The sequence below is a fragment of the Cryptomeria japonica genome, chromosome 5 (genome assembly GCF_030272615.1).
Source record: "Cryptomeria japonica chromosome 5, Sugi_1.0, whole genome shotgun sequence".
Taxonomy (NCBI): Eukaryota; Viridiplantae; Streptophyta; class Pinopsida; order Cupressales; family Cupressaceae; genus Cryptomeria; species Cryptomeria japonica.
In genome coordinates this window covers 600,942,546-600,961,511 of record NC_081409.1, presented here as the reverse complement: position 1 = coordinate 600,961,511, position 18,966 = coordinate 600,942,546, and positions in this window count along the sequence as shown.

The window sequence follows — 18,966 nt, the reverse complement described above, 5'->3', positions numbered from 1 at the left end:
ACAATTTATTCCTCTTGAGCAAGAGAATGACGAAACACAATCTCAACTTCAATCTCAATCGAAACAAATTGTTCTTAACACTACTAAAGCGTTCATGCAACCAAAAATTGAACAATCTCAATTGTAACAAGACTTCAAGTCGAAGAAGCAACAATCGTCTCCGGAAGATATTCCGATTATTGACCCTAAGGTGAAAAATGTAAAGAGACCAAAAGATGAAATATGGTTTTTAAAGTTTGATGGGTCAAGATCTAAGAAAGGCAATGGATCAGGCGTAGAGTTAACCAACCCAAAAGGGAAAACCCTTTTAGCTTCTTACTGACTCCAATTCCCTTGTACTAATAACATGATGGAGTATGAGGCCTTAGTTAGAGGATTATTTTTTGCTCATAAGAAGGGGGCAAAGTGTTTGAAGGTGCAAGGAGATTCTGAGCTCGTGGTTAAACAAGTGTGAAGCCAATATGCATGCCACAATAAAAGGTTTGTAGCATATCAGAATAGAGTGTGGGATTTGATTGAGGATTTTGATGCTTTCGACATTCAGTTGGTACCCAGGAAAGTAAACAGAATACCTGATGCATTGGTCGTAGCTGCCAGTACATTAGAACCAATAAGACAATCCCCTTTGAAGAAGTTCTCCGTGGAATTAATCTCTATACCTATTGTACCTGATAATATCAAACACTTCCAAGTCTTCCGGGATGATGCCCACATTCTAGCCTTTCTTGCCAATTCAGGGGCTTTTGAAGAGCAAATTATTGATGAGGAAGATAAATCGGATGATCTTAATGTCGAAAGTAATGCACATATTTTGGATTTACCAACTAACGTTATTCCTAAAGAGATGGTCACTTTAGAGAGACTTTTTTATTCTGACCCTAGAGTAAAGGAGAGATTAACAACGGATTCAGATGTCGAAAAGTACGAGCCCCATAATATTGGTCCAGAAGGACAAGAGAGGATTGTCTATATTGGGAAGATTTGCACTCAAAATGAAAGAGAAAAACTTATATAAATCTTGAAAGAGTTCATTGATGTAATAGCATGGGGGTATAAAGATTTAAAGACATTTGATACAATGATTATCACCCATGTGATCCCCCTAAAACCTAACATAAAGTCGTTCTAGCAAAAGCAATAGTCGGTCAATTCACTAATAGAACCCTTGATTTTCAAGGAAGTACAAAAGTTACTCTCCACCAAGATTATTTTTTCGGTATGACATTCTACTTGGGTTGCTAATTTGGTACCAGTACAAAAAAAGAATGGAGAAATACGGCTTTGTGTGGACTTTTGCAATCTCAACAAAGCCTCCGAGAAAGATAATTACCTGCTTCCTTCTTTGGATGAAGTACTACAAATAGTAAATAGTTCGCAAATGATGTCGTTCTTAGATGGTTATTCAGGATATAACCAAGTATTGGTGAACTATGAGGATCATATGAAGACAGCATTTACGATGAAGTGGGGAACATATGCATACAAAAGAATGCCATTTGGGTTGATTAATGTTGGGGTGACCTTCTAACGAGCGATGGATACGGATTTTAAGGAACTGATTGGAAAATGCATTATTATCTATATGGACGACTTGACGATATTTTCCAAGGTCAGAGAAGACCACCCAAATCACCTCCAAAAGGTATTGGAAAGATGTCGGAGATATGGGATTTCCCTTAACCCCAAGAAATGTGTATTTGGAGTGGCTGAAGGAAAGCTACTTGGCCACGTAATGAGGGGGATATATATAGACCCAGATTGGGTAGAAGCGTTATTGAAGTTACAAATGCTCAGCAGTAAAAAGGAGATGAGATCTTTCTTTGGGAAGATCAATTTTGTCAGAAAGTTTATTACTGGGTTTGCAGAGATAGTCAAGCCATTGAATGAAATGATGAAGAAGGATGCTAAGATCGAATGGACAACTGAAGCAAAAGAGGCTTTTGCCTAGATTAAGAAATCCATCGCCGAAGCTCCCGTGCTAACTAGCCTTGATTACACTCTGTCATTTTACATATATTCTTTTGCTTCGCTACACTCAGGACTGGTTGTTTTGATGCAGAGGCAAGTGGGAGATGAGAAACCTATTGCATTTATGAGATCTCCTTTCAAAAGTGTTGAGGTTAGATATTTTGCTCTTGAAAAATAGGCCTTTGTGTTGGTAAGAGCAGTCAAGAAATTCAGGCATTACATCCTAAGGAGTAAAATTTATGCGATTGTCCCTGATCAAGTGATGAAGTTACTACTCATGCAGTCCGAGCTGCGAGAACGTCAAGGGAAATGGATGGCAATATTGCAAGAATTTGATTTAGAGATGCATCCAATGAAGTTGGTTTGAGGCCAAGGATTGTCTCAGGCCATGGTGACTAACATCCCTCAAATCCAATGCCAACATTATACGTTGGAGTCATTCACTCAGGACCCCTGGTACACGGATTTGGTATTTATATTGCTAAATAATAGGTGTCCTGAGGGGTTGACAACCACACAAAGATGAGCATTAAGGCTCAAAAGTGCCAATTATATGATCAAGGATTCAACACTTTATAAAAAGAATTATGAAGGTATTTACCTTCAGTGTCTTGATCATCAAGAATCCCCTGATATGATTGAGGAATTTCATGGAAAATATGGTATAAGTCATGGGTTGGCAGATGCCACTGCACATCAAATATTGAAGGCTAGATATTATTGGCCTAGCATATTTAAGGATACTCATGAGAATGTTCATCACTGTCATACATGCCAAATTGCAGCCTCCAGAGAAAGAAACCCCGCCATGCCTCTCCAACCAGTGTTCGAGGTAAGACCTTTCACTCAATGGGCACTGGGTTTCGTAGGTGTTATTAATCCTAACTCATCTGCAGGACATAAGTTTATTCTTACTGCGATGGATTATTGCACCCGGTAGACAGAAGTCATTGCATGTTGGAATGATACTATTGAGGTAGTCTTGAAATTTATTGAAGAGCACATTGTCACCAGGTATGGTATGCCATTCGCTTTGGTATGTGACAATGGCCCTCCTTTTACTTCTACACAGTTGATGCAATGGTCATACGAATACAAAGTGATATTAAAATTTTCATCCAACTACTACCCGCAAGGTAATGGAGTAGTTGAATCTATGAACAAGACACCCTAGATGTCATTAAGAAGCTACTTGAAAAAAACCCCAAGGATTGACATAATCAATTGAGATACGCCTTATGGGCTGATCGAACTAGAGTAAAAGCCGCCTTGGGAACTTCTCCATATTACCTTGTCTACAGCTAGACCCTTGTCTTCCCAATCAACTTGCAAATACCGGTCCTCCAATTAATGAAAGAACTTGACATTGAGGATCAGGTAGAGGTTCACCTCTTAAATTTATTAAGACGATGAAAAAAGGATTAATACTCTACAACACCTTGCCAAGCACCAAGTTGTTGTTAAGCGATGGTGTGATAAAAGGGCCAAGGTGAAAGCTTTTCGGATCTCTAACCTAGTCCTGTTATGGGACAAGGCCAAGGAGAAGAAAGGTGATCACCACAAGTTTGAAAGATTATGGTTAGGTCCTTACCAAATAGCTGAAATTTTAGGCGAAAACACTTTTAGGTTAAGCTCTTTGACTGGAGAACTTGTACCATTGCCCGTCAATGGTCAATTTCTCAAGCATTACTTCGATTAATCCTTAGTGAAGCTTGACTTGTTGTATATAGTAGATTAGTTGTTTCTTTTGTTTTGCTTCGTTGTTTCTTTTGGTTTTTGTTTGTTTGTTGTGTTTTTGTTTTGCTGCGTGCTTGTTTCCCTTTTGTTTTGTTTGATTGTTTGTTCGTTTTATTTGTTTGTTGAGTCGGGATATACATATTTTGTTCTCAAAGATTCTAAAAGGAAGGTATCCTTTGCATAACATCTTGCCAAATTCTTAGAGACTTCAACTCTTTGCTATTTACGACTTCATTGTCATTTGGTTAATTTTGAAACTTTTGTCTATACTCGTTCAAAGTGGTATATAACCGTTTAAATATGATTTGAGTTTTTGACTTTCAATTGGAAAAGGCTAGCTTGATAAACTCAGCACTAACATCACATTAAGATACATCAGAAATTTTTGTAAGATATCAGATAAACTGATTTTCAATTGAAAAATTCGAAGTCAGGGCATTTCACGTTATCCACCATGGATCCCAACCTAGCTATCAAACTTCAATGTTTGAAAGTTGCTTAAAAGGTTATTGAAGAAATAAGTCATTCTATATTTTATAATGTTTTCAAAAAAAGAGAGAGAGAGAAAAGAAATGATCCTCTTAAGAAACTAAAATGGGTGTTTCAGGTAACCTCCATCGAGTCTATGGATGCCTGGCTGGCAGTGGAACACTGTTTGATGGGAACCAGAGGTATCTTTGTCGGGGCTATAGATGCCTGACTAGCAGCAAAGCTATGCCCAAGATGACCTTGCACAAAACATGATTGATGACTTCATCTACGTATCTTGCGCCCAGTTTCCTCTGATTATCTGCATTATTGAAATGATGGAGTAATAAATCATGCACACACACTTAAGAGTTAATCATGTCCATTTCTCTTCTTGGTTGTTTGTTCATTGGTTCACTCGTCTTTTTCTCTTATACATCATTTTGAATGATAATATCCTTAGGCATCGGGTTAACTAGATATTCTAAAGTTCTAAATTTCCTATAGTCATTTTTCCCAGACAGTCGTCATTTGTTATGCCTTGCATATCTATTTCCCCATTAGTCTCCTTGCGTCGAAAGTTGGGTCCCCTGTTTTTGTCTTATCTTTGCTTTTTCGTTTGTTCTTTTTTTATCTTTGACCTCAAAACTCCAGAGTTCCGGATTCCCAAGGTCCCTTTGTTCTTTTTTGGTCTTTAACCTCGAAACTCTGGAGTTTCGAATTCCCAAGGTCCCTTTGTTCATTTTTGGTCTTTGACCTCGGAACTCTAGAGCTGCGGATTCCCGAGGTCCCTTTTCTTTGGTTTTCTTGTCTTTTGCCTCAGGACTCCGGAGTCCCGGAATCCCGAGGTCTTGTGTCTCTTACCTTGGAACTCCGGAGTCCCAAGGTGGATCCTTTTTTCTTTGCTTGACCTGGAACATCGGATCCCCCGGAGTTCCGGAGTTGGGTGTTTTCTTTCTATTTTCAAGCTCAGAACCTCATGACCCTAGAGTCCCGAGGTCTTGTTTAAAGCCTTCATATGGATAGGTTTAAGAGAGGGTATAAATAGGAATGATGAAATTTCAAAGCTCATTTGTGCATTCAGAGCTCCTTCTCCTTTGCTTCCAAACCGTGAACCTCCAAACTTCCAAGTTTTCTTTGGCGTTTTGGGGATTTTGATTCACCAGGTTGGTGATTTTTCTTGCCCCCTTTTGTTGTTTGATAGATTAGATTTTCCTTCCTTGTCGAGTGTTTGTTTGTTTGCTTTCTTTTCATTTTTCTTCCATCCCTTTTGTTTGCCCGCGTACCCTTGTTTATGCACCCCGGACCTCCAGAGTTCTGGGCAGTCGACTTTCCTCGACCCCAAACCCCTAGAGTTCCGGGCAGTCGTCTTTCCTCAAGCCTAGAACCCCAGACCCCTGGAGTTCTAGGCAGTCAGCTTTCCTCGAGCACCGAACCCCTGGAGTTCTGAGATTTATCAACTGTGCTTTTAAACGACCCCGGAACCCCAGATCCCCGGAGTTCTGGATTATTGCTTTTACGAACGACTTTCTATCAATCATCCCAAAACTGCGGAGTCCTGGAATCAAGTGTTATATTCCAAGCCCAGAACCCCAGAACCCTGGATTTTCGGACTACCTTATCCAGACATAACCAACCCAGAACCCCAGAGTTCCAGACTGCCTTATGCATATCTAACCCAAAGTTCCGAACCATATGTACCTAGCCCGTGACCCCGAAGTCCCGAAGCAAATGAACTTTTATGATTATAATCAACAACTGAAAATTTGTCCTCTTCTAGAAGATTCGAGTGGTTAGATGGACTCATCCTCCAGAAAAAGAGGCAAAGAAATTGATAGACTACCAGCCACCATGAAGTATCATTATCAGGGACAGGTCTACGCTTCGAAGTTGGATGATCAAATCAGATCGGTTACAGATACAGAAATTGGCCATATAGAACTTGAGGATATCAGGACTCGGTTAGACAAACCTAGTTTGGAGGCCCTCCATCGAAGAATCAAAAGATCAGGCCTGGTGGAAGCCACTACCTTTCGGCAATCAGTACAAGCACCTGAGTTCATAATGACAATTGCCCCATTTTACAACCCAGATCTAGAAAGTGCATAGATGCACAAGCGAAAACGGTTATAGACTTGTCTCCTGATATGCTGGGGTTTGTCTTTGGCATCCCAACCAGAGAAGAGATTTTCCTTTTATCTGAAGAAGAGGCCTTAAAGGCATGGAATGAAAAAGTGGCATCAAGTAAAAGGCACATGAATAAGAACTGGTTCGAAGAAGAAAGAAAAACAAGTCTCAAGGCAACAAAGATCTTGAGGCCAGATTTCAAAGAGCCCTAAAGAGACTTAATCATTATGCTCGGCAAGGCCTTTGCCAAGCCGGATTGTAAACATTTGCATCCATGGATGTTCCAATTTATGACCACTATCTTAATAGGGAAATAGTATTTTGATTGGCCACAGATCCTCTCTGACAATATCTACAAACAAATGAAACAAGTTCACCAGACCCAAAAGTTCTTTTTCATATCTTATGTCATCTCGGTAGCTGCTAGAGCTAGAAAGTTTCTAGGACTACAAGTAGAAGGTCAATTGGGAGAAGAGGAAGGACAAAAGAAGGTATGGGAGTATTATTCCCAACTCACTCTAGCCAATGCAAAGGCTCACTTCAAGAGAATTAATGATACCTTCATTTTTCCAGTAATAATCAAATTAACAGGGGACGCAGGATACCGGATTAGCCCAGACGCCATGGCTATTATCCGAGAGTGGGCATGTTGGTTCATCCAAAACCCACACTCAACCTACATCAGGGTTAGCGAATTCACAGGGAACCCAATGTTGCTACCCTGATACTACAATGATAGAGTAATTTTGCTGGAGTATGTAAGGCAACTTTTGGGCCTCCAGTCTCTTTTGTCTTAAAAACATGAAAAAGGGTATTGATTTCTCAGTATCAATTAGATATTTTGCATGCTCAAAAATACAAGTTGCAAAATTAGCAAAGCTAGCGCTTTAGGATTTGAACCTAAAGGAATATGATTATGCTAGGGAGGTCTATGACCCCTACGGGAAACTCAAACAAGCTATTCCTAAGGCATATGAGGGACACAAGCTGAGACTGGAGGATTTTTGGGCTAACCTTCAAGATAGTTTTGAAGTCAGAGATAAGAGTTATAGTCAATTGTCTGTGCCATAGATCAGAGATTTTGAAATTGAAACAAATCTCCCCAAAGACCTCAGAGATGATGGAGACTTGCTCGATGTGGCATACAATAGACTAGAGATTGATAAAAAAACCCTCTCTCCAATGAAGTGGTTGGTGAATGAAGACCTAAATATTGAAAAAGTTTCTCAAGTGGTCATCAATAGGACCAAGAAATGGTTAAGCTAGAGGGTAAGGCCTAGTGCCTCAAAGGGGAAACAGAAGGAAGCCACTTCAGGGGTACCTCAATCAAGGGGCCATAAGGAGTACGCTCGGAAGAAAAGGTCATCCTTGAGGCAAAATACGTCCACCGATCCAGATGAGGGGGACAAACCTCAAGAAAGTACCAAGGATTTAATGAAGAAACTCCAAGAAAAGATGAGGGAGTCTGAATTGTTAAAGAAGGCAGCAGGCTTGGGAATGACCGATGGATTGGGAGTGGTACCACTTGTCAAAGCTCTCCCACCAAGGACGGCTATAGGACAAACTAGAGGAGAGGGTACCCAAGAGCAAGAAGAAGAAATAGAGATTACATAAGATATATCCAACTCAGTAGCTGCCATACAAGACCCAGACTCCAACGCTTATGTACCACCACCAGTCAATATACCCACAGGGCATCCTGGAGTGCAAGGCTTCATGTCTACCACTAAAGAAGTAAAAGTTAGGAACATCGAGTCTAATTCAGATCAGGAGGAAGAGGATCTTGAGAAACAATAGCCGCTAGAAGGCAAGCAAGAAGGGCATGAGGTATAAGACCTATTGAATGAAAGACTACTTCTAACCCCTCAAGATCAAGAGGACCTCCTCAAGGATATATCAGTCAGGCAAGGGGAAACAGAGGCAGGCAAGGAAGAGATGACATTTAATGAAGAGGTCAGTGGCAAACTGGGAGAGTTACATAAGCAATAGGCTCTCCAAACCAATCTAGCCCACCAAGCTACCTCACCTCAAGATCCTGGGCAAATAGAGGTAGAGGAAAGAGATGAAGCAGAGGAGTGGGTGGATGTCCATGTTGTAACTGTAGAGATAGTGTCACATCAAGGTGACAAGGATGAAGATATACCGCAATGGCTTGAGTTTTCCTTTGAGAAGAAAAAGAGAAAAGCGAAGCTTCCCAACGTCACTCTACAACAAGTAATCACCTAGGAGCCACCAAAGGCTAAGAAGCTAAAAACCATTTATCATTTATCAAAACCTGGTTCTGGTGAAGTGATTGCAAATGCGGTAGTTCCATCCCAAGCTGAGGGACAAGCTTCTCCCAAGTATCAAATATCCCAGATAAATTTGGGTAAACAAACCAGGTGGGGAGAGCTAGATACTTTGGAGCTAGCCACGAGTGTCGTCAGAGGGCGTGTAGAGAAGGAGCATACTTCAAATCTAGAGCTCAAAGAACAAGTGGAACAATACAAGCAACTCTTAGTTGAAATGAGCAAACCTCTGGATTCTTGTAGAGCTGATGACCTACCTTCAACCTCGTCACTACCAGAAGGAGAAGTGAAGGCACTAGTGGAGGTGAGACGAGTGGCCATTGCAACCAATTCATGGACCCAAATAAATGCGGCTAAGATTAGACTACTTCTGTAGGATACAATGAAGATATACTAGAAGGCAGTACAAGCAGGCGGAGCCTTATCTTCTTGTCCTACACAATGGGAAGGAAAGCTAAGTATTTTCAATAAGCAATTCCAAGTTTTGAATAAAGTATTACGGCTTGGAGAAGAGACGGTAATGGAGGAAGACCTCTTAGGAGGTGACAGTTATGAAAACTTATAGTCCTATGTATACATTTTGGAGCTAAATATTGAAATGCTTCGGTAGTATATGAAGGATATGGCAAATATTTGAGTCCCCCTTCTCAAGGAAATTTTGTTATATGAGAATTTTGTAAAGAGTATGTTTGGAGCCTTCAGATTAGGACTGACTAGTACAGGGATAATGGAACAACAACAAGTTTTGAATTGATGGGATGCATATGAGGCTCAACTCTTAGGACCTTTGGCCCAGTTTGATGTCACCCTCATGGACAGGTACACATGCTTGATCACTCAGTGTCAAGAGGTGGCAGAGACAATAGGCGAACTAGAGAAAGGAAATAATCATGCAGATGAAGTGTTGAAGAAATCTAAATTTAGAGTTAAGCGCGTAGCTGATCCTCTTGTTCAAGCAGTTGCATGCATAATTGATAATTATAGAGCTTCCTCCAAGAAATTAAATAAGGAATAAACGCATAATTGCTAAAGATGGCAAAGCTTTTTCATAAATCCTTAATCTTGTATTTCAGTTGCAGCTCCTACTTAAGTTCCAATTTTGAGAGAAATTTTGCATGACTACGAAAACGTGGCTCACCCAGCATGGTCTTCGTAGTGCTCATGCAGTCCCCGTTTCATAGTTTTTAAGTGGAGTGTCAAGGCAGAAACTTGCAAGTTAACTGCGACTCCTAGTTTCAGTTCTTAATTTAGGGTAGTTTTATTTCCTAGATAATAGGGTAGAGAACTTCTATAAATTGAGAAGTTGGATTCATTTGTAAGGGTCCCAAATTTTAGAATATTTTGCAGATTGTTAAGAAGTTTGAGTTATTTTTGTTATACATACATTGAGATTAATACAAGAAGTAGCTTGTAGATTTTTTGATCTACGTCTATGTTCTACCAAAATATGTTCTATGTAATCTTGTAACGTCTATTATTTGTAGTTAGCAATGTGGTTTGATCTTTTTGTCTATTACTTTATGAATCATATCGCGCACGTCAGTGGTGTATGAGAATTACTATGATAGGCCATATTGTTGATGATTTTATTTCCATAGGTCTGTGAAATTGATGACTTTGCAGGTTTGTTGGAGGTCTGTTGTTGAATGCTAACTTGGATAATATTTGATAATTTCTTGGATTGCAAGGAACTAATTGAGTAGTTCATTAAGTTGTTATTGTATTGGATTTATTGTTATTTTCTTGTTTCCTTTTACTCTGTTGTCCTCGATTTTAGTCTGGCCAAAATCGTGAGGCAACCCTACGAAACTGGTCCGTTTCATACCTTATGGTCTCTGGGAGAGCTTAATTGACTCGGTCGGTTAGTTCGTTTCATTCTTTTCCTTTTGTTTTTTATTGTTTTCCTCGTTTCTTAGCTTTCCAGTTTTTCCTGCAGTTCGGACTTTAAAGTCCGAACTGCAGGGTTCCTTGTTATCAATACACTCTGGACTTTAAAGTCCGGTATGTATTTGTAGCTTTTTTGCTTGCAGATCGGACTTTGGTTGTCTTTGCCTACAGTTCGGACTTTAAAGTCCGAACTGCAGGTGATTTGCTTCCCAGTTGCATGTCAGACTTTAAAGTCGGACTTGCAAGTGTCCCTGGCTTGCATGTCAGACTTTAAAACCCGACATGCAACTGCGAGTTGTTTTAATTAGCATTTATTGCTAATTAGGGTTTTCTTAAATTGCTTTTTAAGTTAATTTTATGCATTTTAAGTTTCATTATGCTCTATTTTCTTCCTCTACGCGCCCTCTTCTGCTCCTGCTCGTCGTGATTCGGATTTCCCTTGCCCGATTGTCGGATCTTTTTAATCGGCGGATTGGAAGAGGTAGGGTTTTTGTTTTCGGGTTTTTATTGTTTGCATGTTTTCATTTTTTTTTTTTCTCCTTTTCTTTTTGTTTTTATTTGTTGTGTTTTTCAGATTTCTATCCAAAGGAGAATCGGATTTTGAAGTCTGATTGCCTCCTTTGATCCGGAGAGCAATCGGACTTTAAAATCCAATTGTTCTCCGGATCCCCCTCTCTTCCCTGCACGCCGGTTTTTAAACTCCGGCATGCAGCCAAAAGGTTGTCCCTTCGCATATCGGATTTTAAAGTCTGATATGCAGCTTATTAACCTCTACATATCGAACTTTAAAATCTGATGTGTGGAGGGTTATGGGTTGACATGTTGGGTTTTAAAACCCGACATGTCAACCAGATCCTTCCTGATTTAAAGCACATCAGACTTTAAAGTCCGATGTACCTTTAATTTGTTTTAGATTGCACATCGGACTTTAAAGTCCGATGTGCTTATCATTTTTCCCCTGCACATCGGGTTTTAAACTCCGATGTGCTGATGTTTTTCCCTACTTTGCACATTGGGTTCTAAACTCCAGTGTGCGGGTTGTTTTTTTAAGATTGCACATCGGGTTTTAAACTCTGATGTGCGAGTTTTGTTTGTGAAGAAGCAGATCGGACTTTTTTCTCCGACCTCCTGTTTTGGCAGTTTTTACTCCTTGGCCTGTTTTAAGTCCCGTTTTTCGATTCGTTTGAGAAAAAAATGATTTTTGATAATGATGAATGGCTAATCATCAGTATTGAATGCAGTCATTGTGCACGAATGTCAAAGCTTTCTCACAACAAGCCCGAGTCTTCCTCGGGACAACCTTCTTCGAGTAAAGCATCATCAAAAAAGATGAAATACAAGTATGACAGGTACTTGAATATGTACCCTGAGAGTTCAGTGGACTCAAACATTAAGGAGATCAGGGACATCGAAATTGGGCATGTTGACATGCAAGAGTTTCTTGACCAGGTTCAGAAGGCTCCTGTACGCTTGACCAGTTTAATCAAATATGAGCTACATAAGTATGCATCCTTCCCAGTCGCGGCTCATGATCCTGAATTTGTACTAGCAGTGGCTGATCACTTTGATCCAAGCACAAGGCAAGTAAAAGATGATGATCAGAAGGTCATAATGACTCTAGATAGTGTATTCTTCAATAGTGTTTTCAAAGGCTCATCAATTGAAGAAGTGGCTGATATTTCTCAAGAGAGTGCTCAAGAGTACTATGAGAAACATGAGGATATATGCAAAAAGGTGATTAATATTGTTTATCTCTCTACTGCTAGATCTTCCCTCACCTCATGATGGCCTAAGTCTTTCCACAGGAGTGATTTTAATGAGGAATATAATGACATGGTCACCATCTTATCCAGAGTGAGAGGATTAAAAGACTCATTATTTCCAAAGCTGGATGATTTACTATATGAATATAATCAGAAAGGGAGCTGCAAGAATTGATTGGGGAGAACAAATCAGTGATGCGCTTTGTGCCCAATTGAAAGAGGTCAAGGTAACACTGAATTTTTATATGACCTCATACCTGGTTTACGCAACTGCTTCAATGAGGCAATATCCAGGCTTGTCTACCAAGGGTGACAGAAGAGTGGTGCCCGTTTGGGAGTACTATGACCAGCTAACTATCAAAAATCAAGGTAATCATTACAGGAGGGTTAATGACACCTTCTTTGTTGTATGGAAGTGCATTTTTTATAAAGGCCTGCAGAAGAGGAGAATATCAGAGGCCGCTTATAGCAGGGTGTCTCATTTTGGGTGTGTGTTTCTACAATTTCCCACATTCACCTATATCTGAATCGGATGCTTCTCAGGTGAGCCCTTCATTCTTCCAAGGTTCCCTTCAGATAAAATCATCCTTATAGAGCTATGTAGACAACTGATTAGTGTGCATGAGAAACAATCACAATCCCACAAGATCGGGCTAAAATTCCCAGAGTCAATTGGCAAGTATTCCGTGCTAACCAATCCCAAAGCCAAAAATATGGAGGAGGAAATACAGTGGAACACCATGAGAAGATTCAAGGCCCAAACCGATTTTGATTTTTGGGGTATAAAGAGCAAACTCAAAAGGACATACACTCATGTTTATAGGTTTGAGGATGTTTGGGCGGATTGTCAGAATGAGGAGGATATAAGAAGGATGGATTTCAGCCGCCTTACTCTAGAACAAATTGAAAATATGGATCTAGCTAAGATCCCAATGACTATGGAGGACACAGATGACATAGTGGATCTTGTTTATTATGAGAAGAAGATTGCTCATTCCCCACTTCCACTTGTGCAATGGTCAAAGAAGGAAAGCAAGTCCATTACGCAAAGGATCTCTCCCATCTTAGCAAACACCAATGCTTGGTTGCTAAAGAAGAATCTCAGGATGAAACAACTTCCCACTAGTTCAAGAGATGATGACAACAGTGATGGTCCATTGGGAAAGACAGTGATAGCTGAAACAAGAACCAAGAGCAGGGCAGACCCACAAGCACTATCTTCAACTCCTGTGGTACAATCAAAGGGTAAAGGGCCCAAAATCAAATTTACAGTTAAAGGGGCAAAGAAGGGTGAATCATCATTAGCATCACAAGAAGCAGTGATGAAAGAATCAGAACAACCGTCTGCCAGTGAAGCTGGAAAGGGAAAAGAGGTCGAAGAAGGTGAAATTCCTCAACAAGAGGAAGTACAGGCAGAAGAAGTATCACACCCAGCTGAAGTCGATGTCCCGGTTGTCTCACAAGTAGTTTCACTCTATTGATTCTAACTCTGACTCTGATCAAGAGGACGAAGATGTTCATGAAGATGGAGATCTAAGTATGGGCATGCCGTAATCAGAGACCGCTGGTCAATTTTTTACAATAACCAACTTCTCTACTTTAGATGATATCCCTTCATCTACTTTTGAGTCTACCATGATGGATTTTAATGAAACCTTGCAAGATGCACTTGCAGAACATGTTTCGGTAGATTTACCTGCCATTACTACCACCATCACAATAATCCCTTCATTGGTAAGTGTTGAAGTTACACTCACGGCACCCTCAACTCTCCCACTTGTAACTGAAGAGGTAGCAGCAACAAATGTTCCACTAGATGCTTCAATATTAGCACCATCAGTTACACTTACAACTGCTCCTAGTTCCACTCAACCTACTCCAGAATCTTCAACCCCAAGTTAGCAAGGAGCCACTACTCCATCATCCAATCTAGAACTACCCCCTTGGATGGAAGTAGTGGCCCCTAAGAGGAAAAAACAAGTAATATCTCTTGATGAATTTGACTTTGAACTTTTGGTTCCTCCAAAGCCTAAAGGAACGAAGAAGCCAAAGACAGTATCTCGGGTGGTAGTAGACCTAGCTTCCAAAAGAAAATACGTTGAAGTTATGGTGCCATCATTAGACAAGGACAAAGGCAACATATGATCAGAAGATTATACCATGCAGGTTGTGGAGCTCGGAGTGGAGACACATGAAAGTGTGAAATTAGATTCTCACACAGCCCTTAATTCTTTGTTAAGAAGACTGGATCAGGAGAGGGATGAGAAAAGTAACCTAAAGCAGAAGTGTGAGTAGCTGACCAACATCCTCTTAAAGGTAACACAATCCTCTCAAGAGGTTGAACCTATAGGGTCATCAATAGACACCGAATCTCTCAGAAAGATTGAACAGGTAAGAGCTAAAGGTCGGGTCATGGACGAATGGATCTCACGGCTAAGGTCAAAAGGCTCTCATCTTCTGAGCTCAATAGTGGAACTATTGTTTGATTATGAAGTGGTCCAGAGTCGGATGCAAAGACTCAAAACCTCTTTATCACAGGAAATTAAGGAAGTTGTGAAAAGCACTACCCTTTGGAGCAAAATGGAGGATTTCAGGACAGATGTCCTAGTTGAGAACAAGGTAATTCCCACAAGGGAGAAGTATATTCAGATCTTGTCATTATTGTCTCATAAGCAAGAGACAATGAAATTAATGATTGCAGAGCTGGATCGTGAAAAGAAAGAAGGTGATGGCGAGGTTGACCTTATTTTTGCTAAAGTAGGTGATCTCCCTTGCTATTTGTATGATGGTGATCAAAATCTTGTCACTGCTGAAGTCGTCACCCAAGAATTTCTTTCCTTGATGGACCAATGCACGGGACAAGACTTCTCGCTTGATACATTTGATAAATTGTTAGAAATTCAAGTCAGCTTTGAAGTACTCACATCCATGCTAAAGGATGTTAAGAAGAAGCACGTGAAGATTCAAGATGTAATGTCCCGTGTTCAAATCATCACAAGTTCTACCTTGATGCCAAACGAATCAGAGGTCAAAGCCATCCTCGCTAAGTTAGAAGGTTTTCAGAAATCCAACGAAGAAGAGAATCAAGAATGAAGTTCCCCCTTTTGGCACTCTTTCTTCATGCAGCTGCACCAATAGATGTAAATTTTTGTGTAGCTGCACGTTTTCTTTATGTAGTAGTTGTAGTAAAATGGGACTGTGCGGTTGAATAAGTCAACTGTGCCCACCTTTTTCTCAACTTCTTTTCCTATATAAGGAGGACCTTTTTGTAAATATTTTTATCTTTTTCATGCTTAGCAAAACTCTGTTGGATTTTTATCCCAATTAAGACTTTGGGCTTTTGTGGTGAGAATTCAATCAAACAAATAAAGAAAACAATTTTGTTGATTACAAACTTTGTGTTGTATCAATAAATTTGTTTATATTATTTAATGTTCCTATGTCCATTGAATACATATTATCTTTACTTATTTGATCTTTAAGATATTGCTACATGGTTAAAGAGCTCTCAAATCTTGCCAATAGACTTTTTGCTCTTAGCATACTTGAGAAATCTACTGATAAAGGAAGTAACTTGTAGTAGGCTTTGTATTGCTGCAGTTATTAGTAGTTTAATGGATTAGAAATCTATACTTGAAGACTTTGTGCTTTAAGCTAAGTTTCTAATTGTTTGATTTGTAATTATCAGTGTGAATTAGTGTTACCATAAAGGAGACTTTGTGCCGCTTAAAAGTAACTCTTTGTGTAGTTTGTTAGATTAATAGTTCTTTTCTTTAAGTATCTGAAGAGGTAGAAAAATTGTAACTAGGTGAAGGGAGAATACATAAACTCTGAAAAAAGAGAGTTATATGCCCAACACCAACCCACAAATTTAATTTCTTGTTAATTAGAGGAGAAATTTCATAGGGAACCTCCCCTTGATGAGAGGAGAGATTAATTTCTTAGCATAGCATTGTGTGAATTCTATGGTTTGTCATTAGTGCATTGGTGACAAAATATTCACCCAACATACTCTTCACAGTTTATTTTCCAGAGAATCCTAAATCAAAAAAATACAAAAAAACGAAGTTCAACCATTCACAACCAGTGAGATTTAGTTTTAACCAGCAGGCCCCTTAACAGGTACAAGCACATCAACCATTGGGCTGCCCATCACCGTCATGACCCGACTATAGAGACCCTGGGGTAGCGAGTTTTCCCAAATTCATTTCTTTTCAGGAGAGGTGGTGAGTGTTCACATTGGCTACCTGATTGTTGGTGGGTGTGTCAAAACAGTCGTCAATGGGTCTTATCCACAGAATTAGGATGAGGCAAGAGTAGAGAGGCTGAAACATCTAATGAGTATGCCCTTGTGTTCTGACTTCTTGGAACATATTCAATTGAGAAGGCACCAAATAATTCAATGTAGTCCCAAACACTATTTTTATAACGTTTTAAACGACTATTCTTCACAGTTAAACTATACTAACTTGTTTGACAACTAGCGCAGCATCACCAATGGCCTTCAACTATTTAATCCCCTTTTCTTTGGCTAGCCCTAAACCAAGTAGAAAAGCCTCATATTTTGAAGTATTATTGGTATTAGTAAATTCTAATTTGAAGGCATAGGGAAACTTGTAGCCATCTGGAGAAACTAAGACTGTCCCTGCTCTTGATCCGGCATTGGCACAACTTCCATCAAACTTCAATGTCCATAACTCATCCTTTAGGTTAGGGGTAATTTGATATAAATTATCATGAGGGTTTGATGAACACATATAGGTTCCAAGCCCAATTTCAACAAATAGGATGTCAACTCTAGGGTCTCCAGACTTCAACACGGTAAATTTAGCTTTAGGCTTGGGATTAAGGCGCATCTTTTTTCCTTCAAGTGAAATTAAAACATGAGACCAGTCCATTTAAATTTTCCCTCCCAAATCTTTACAAAAACTCCTTCTTAGTAGCATCTCATAGCTGGTAGTTATATCAGCCAGTAATATGGTTAATTTGAGTCTCTTTTTAGGAAAAGTGCAAGAGCTACTTGGGCGTCTTTAATTTGACATATGATTGGAACTATAGAGCCATCCATAGAGTAACATTTTCCTTGGGAAGAGGTAATATATAAACCTAAAGCTTGAGCTACTTGAGCAGGCATTACATTCTCGGAAGCACCAGAGTCAATAATGCAGTTGCTTAATCTAAAGTCAGCAATAAACAAAGAGACATAGAAGGGCTCTGGTTTAGCTAGAAGGGCTCTGGTTTAGCTGAAGGGTCTTGCAAACAAGGAGAGTCATCCTTAGAATTAGCATAGACTTTTTGTTCCACACTGACTTCATTATCACAAGATAACTAGGTATTGCATTGGGGTGATAGAGTTCCCTCTTTGACATATTTAATCAATCTGTCCAATTCCTTAGTATTGAGCCTCAAATACTCGGCTTGGGAAATTTGGATCTTTGTATTTTTATAAGACTCAATTATGTCAAAAGAGATAGCATTTAGTACAATAGGGACCGAAGTAGAAGGAGTTTCCTCAGCTTGAGATTCTTTGGGAGTCCCTTGATCTATTTTCTTTTGTCTAGTCAAGAGAAACTTTGGGGTGGAGGAGGTATTACTTTGTTCTCCCTTTTCATGTTGTGATCGAGTGAACACAACACAGTTAGGGTCATTCACTTCTACCAATACATCTTCCTCATCAACATTACCAGGCAAGTACTCAAAGAAATTAACACCGACATCCTTGGATGAACTGGGTTCTTCTACATAGGGCTTCGTGGTATGTTCACTAGTAGTGAGCAGCTGTGTATATCTTATCATTTCTGGATAGGTGCTTCCATCATGGTCAGATGTCAAATGAAAAACACAATTACTACTCACATTCGGGGATGAAGGAGAAGAAGGGGGACCTTCAATTGCCAACCTTGGGCTTGGACCAGCTATAGCAAGCGGCTTATTTTGGGTTGCCTAATAATTGTAATCCCTTCTTGAAACATCTAGATAGGAATTTGATGAACCTTTAGGCATCTACCTATTCAAAGTAAGAATATCATTGGCTAACCTCTGGATCACTAGATCAGTGGAATTTACTACTAATGGTTTCCTAGTCTGTAATTCATTTTTCCATTTTCCTGTTGTAATAAGATCATCTTCTATTGCTATAGCCAATGTTTGAGCAACTTCTATATTACCAGGACCCTCCCTTTTTATAGTAAAACTTATATTAGGTGGTAGGGTGTTGATAAACATAGTCATGATTAAATGTTCACCAGGTCTCATATTAGTAGAAATTCTATTGTACAGTTTGTTAAACTTCGCCACAAAATCTCTCATAGTTTCATGTACTTCTTTCTTAATAGAGCCTAACCAAGCAACCAAAACTGAATCATCTTCAGTTGTCTTGAATCTACTTTCAAACTTGGTTCTCAATGCATTCCAATCATTAATGCAACCATCAAGAAGAGAATAGAACCATTCGGCAGCTAGACCAGTCAAAGACTCTACAAACAACCTCATTGCAACATCTTCGTGTTACATTGCCAAGATAGAAGATGCAGCAAAGAAAGCCTTCAAATGTTCCTCAGGAGAAACTTTTCCATCACCGTTGAACTTAGGGATAATTTTCCCAGAGCCTTTGGGTAACTCATGGAGATGGGCCCCAGCTGCAAATGCAATAAGACCTATTGCTAAACCCCATGGTCCGGGTTGTACGGGTTGAGCAATGATTCAGACAACATGAATTGGGAAACAAA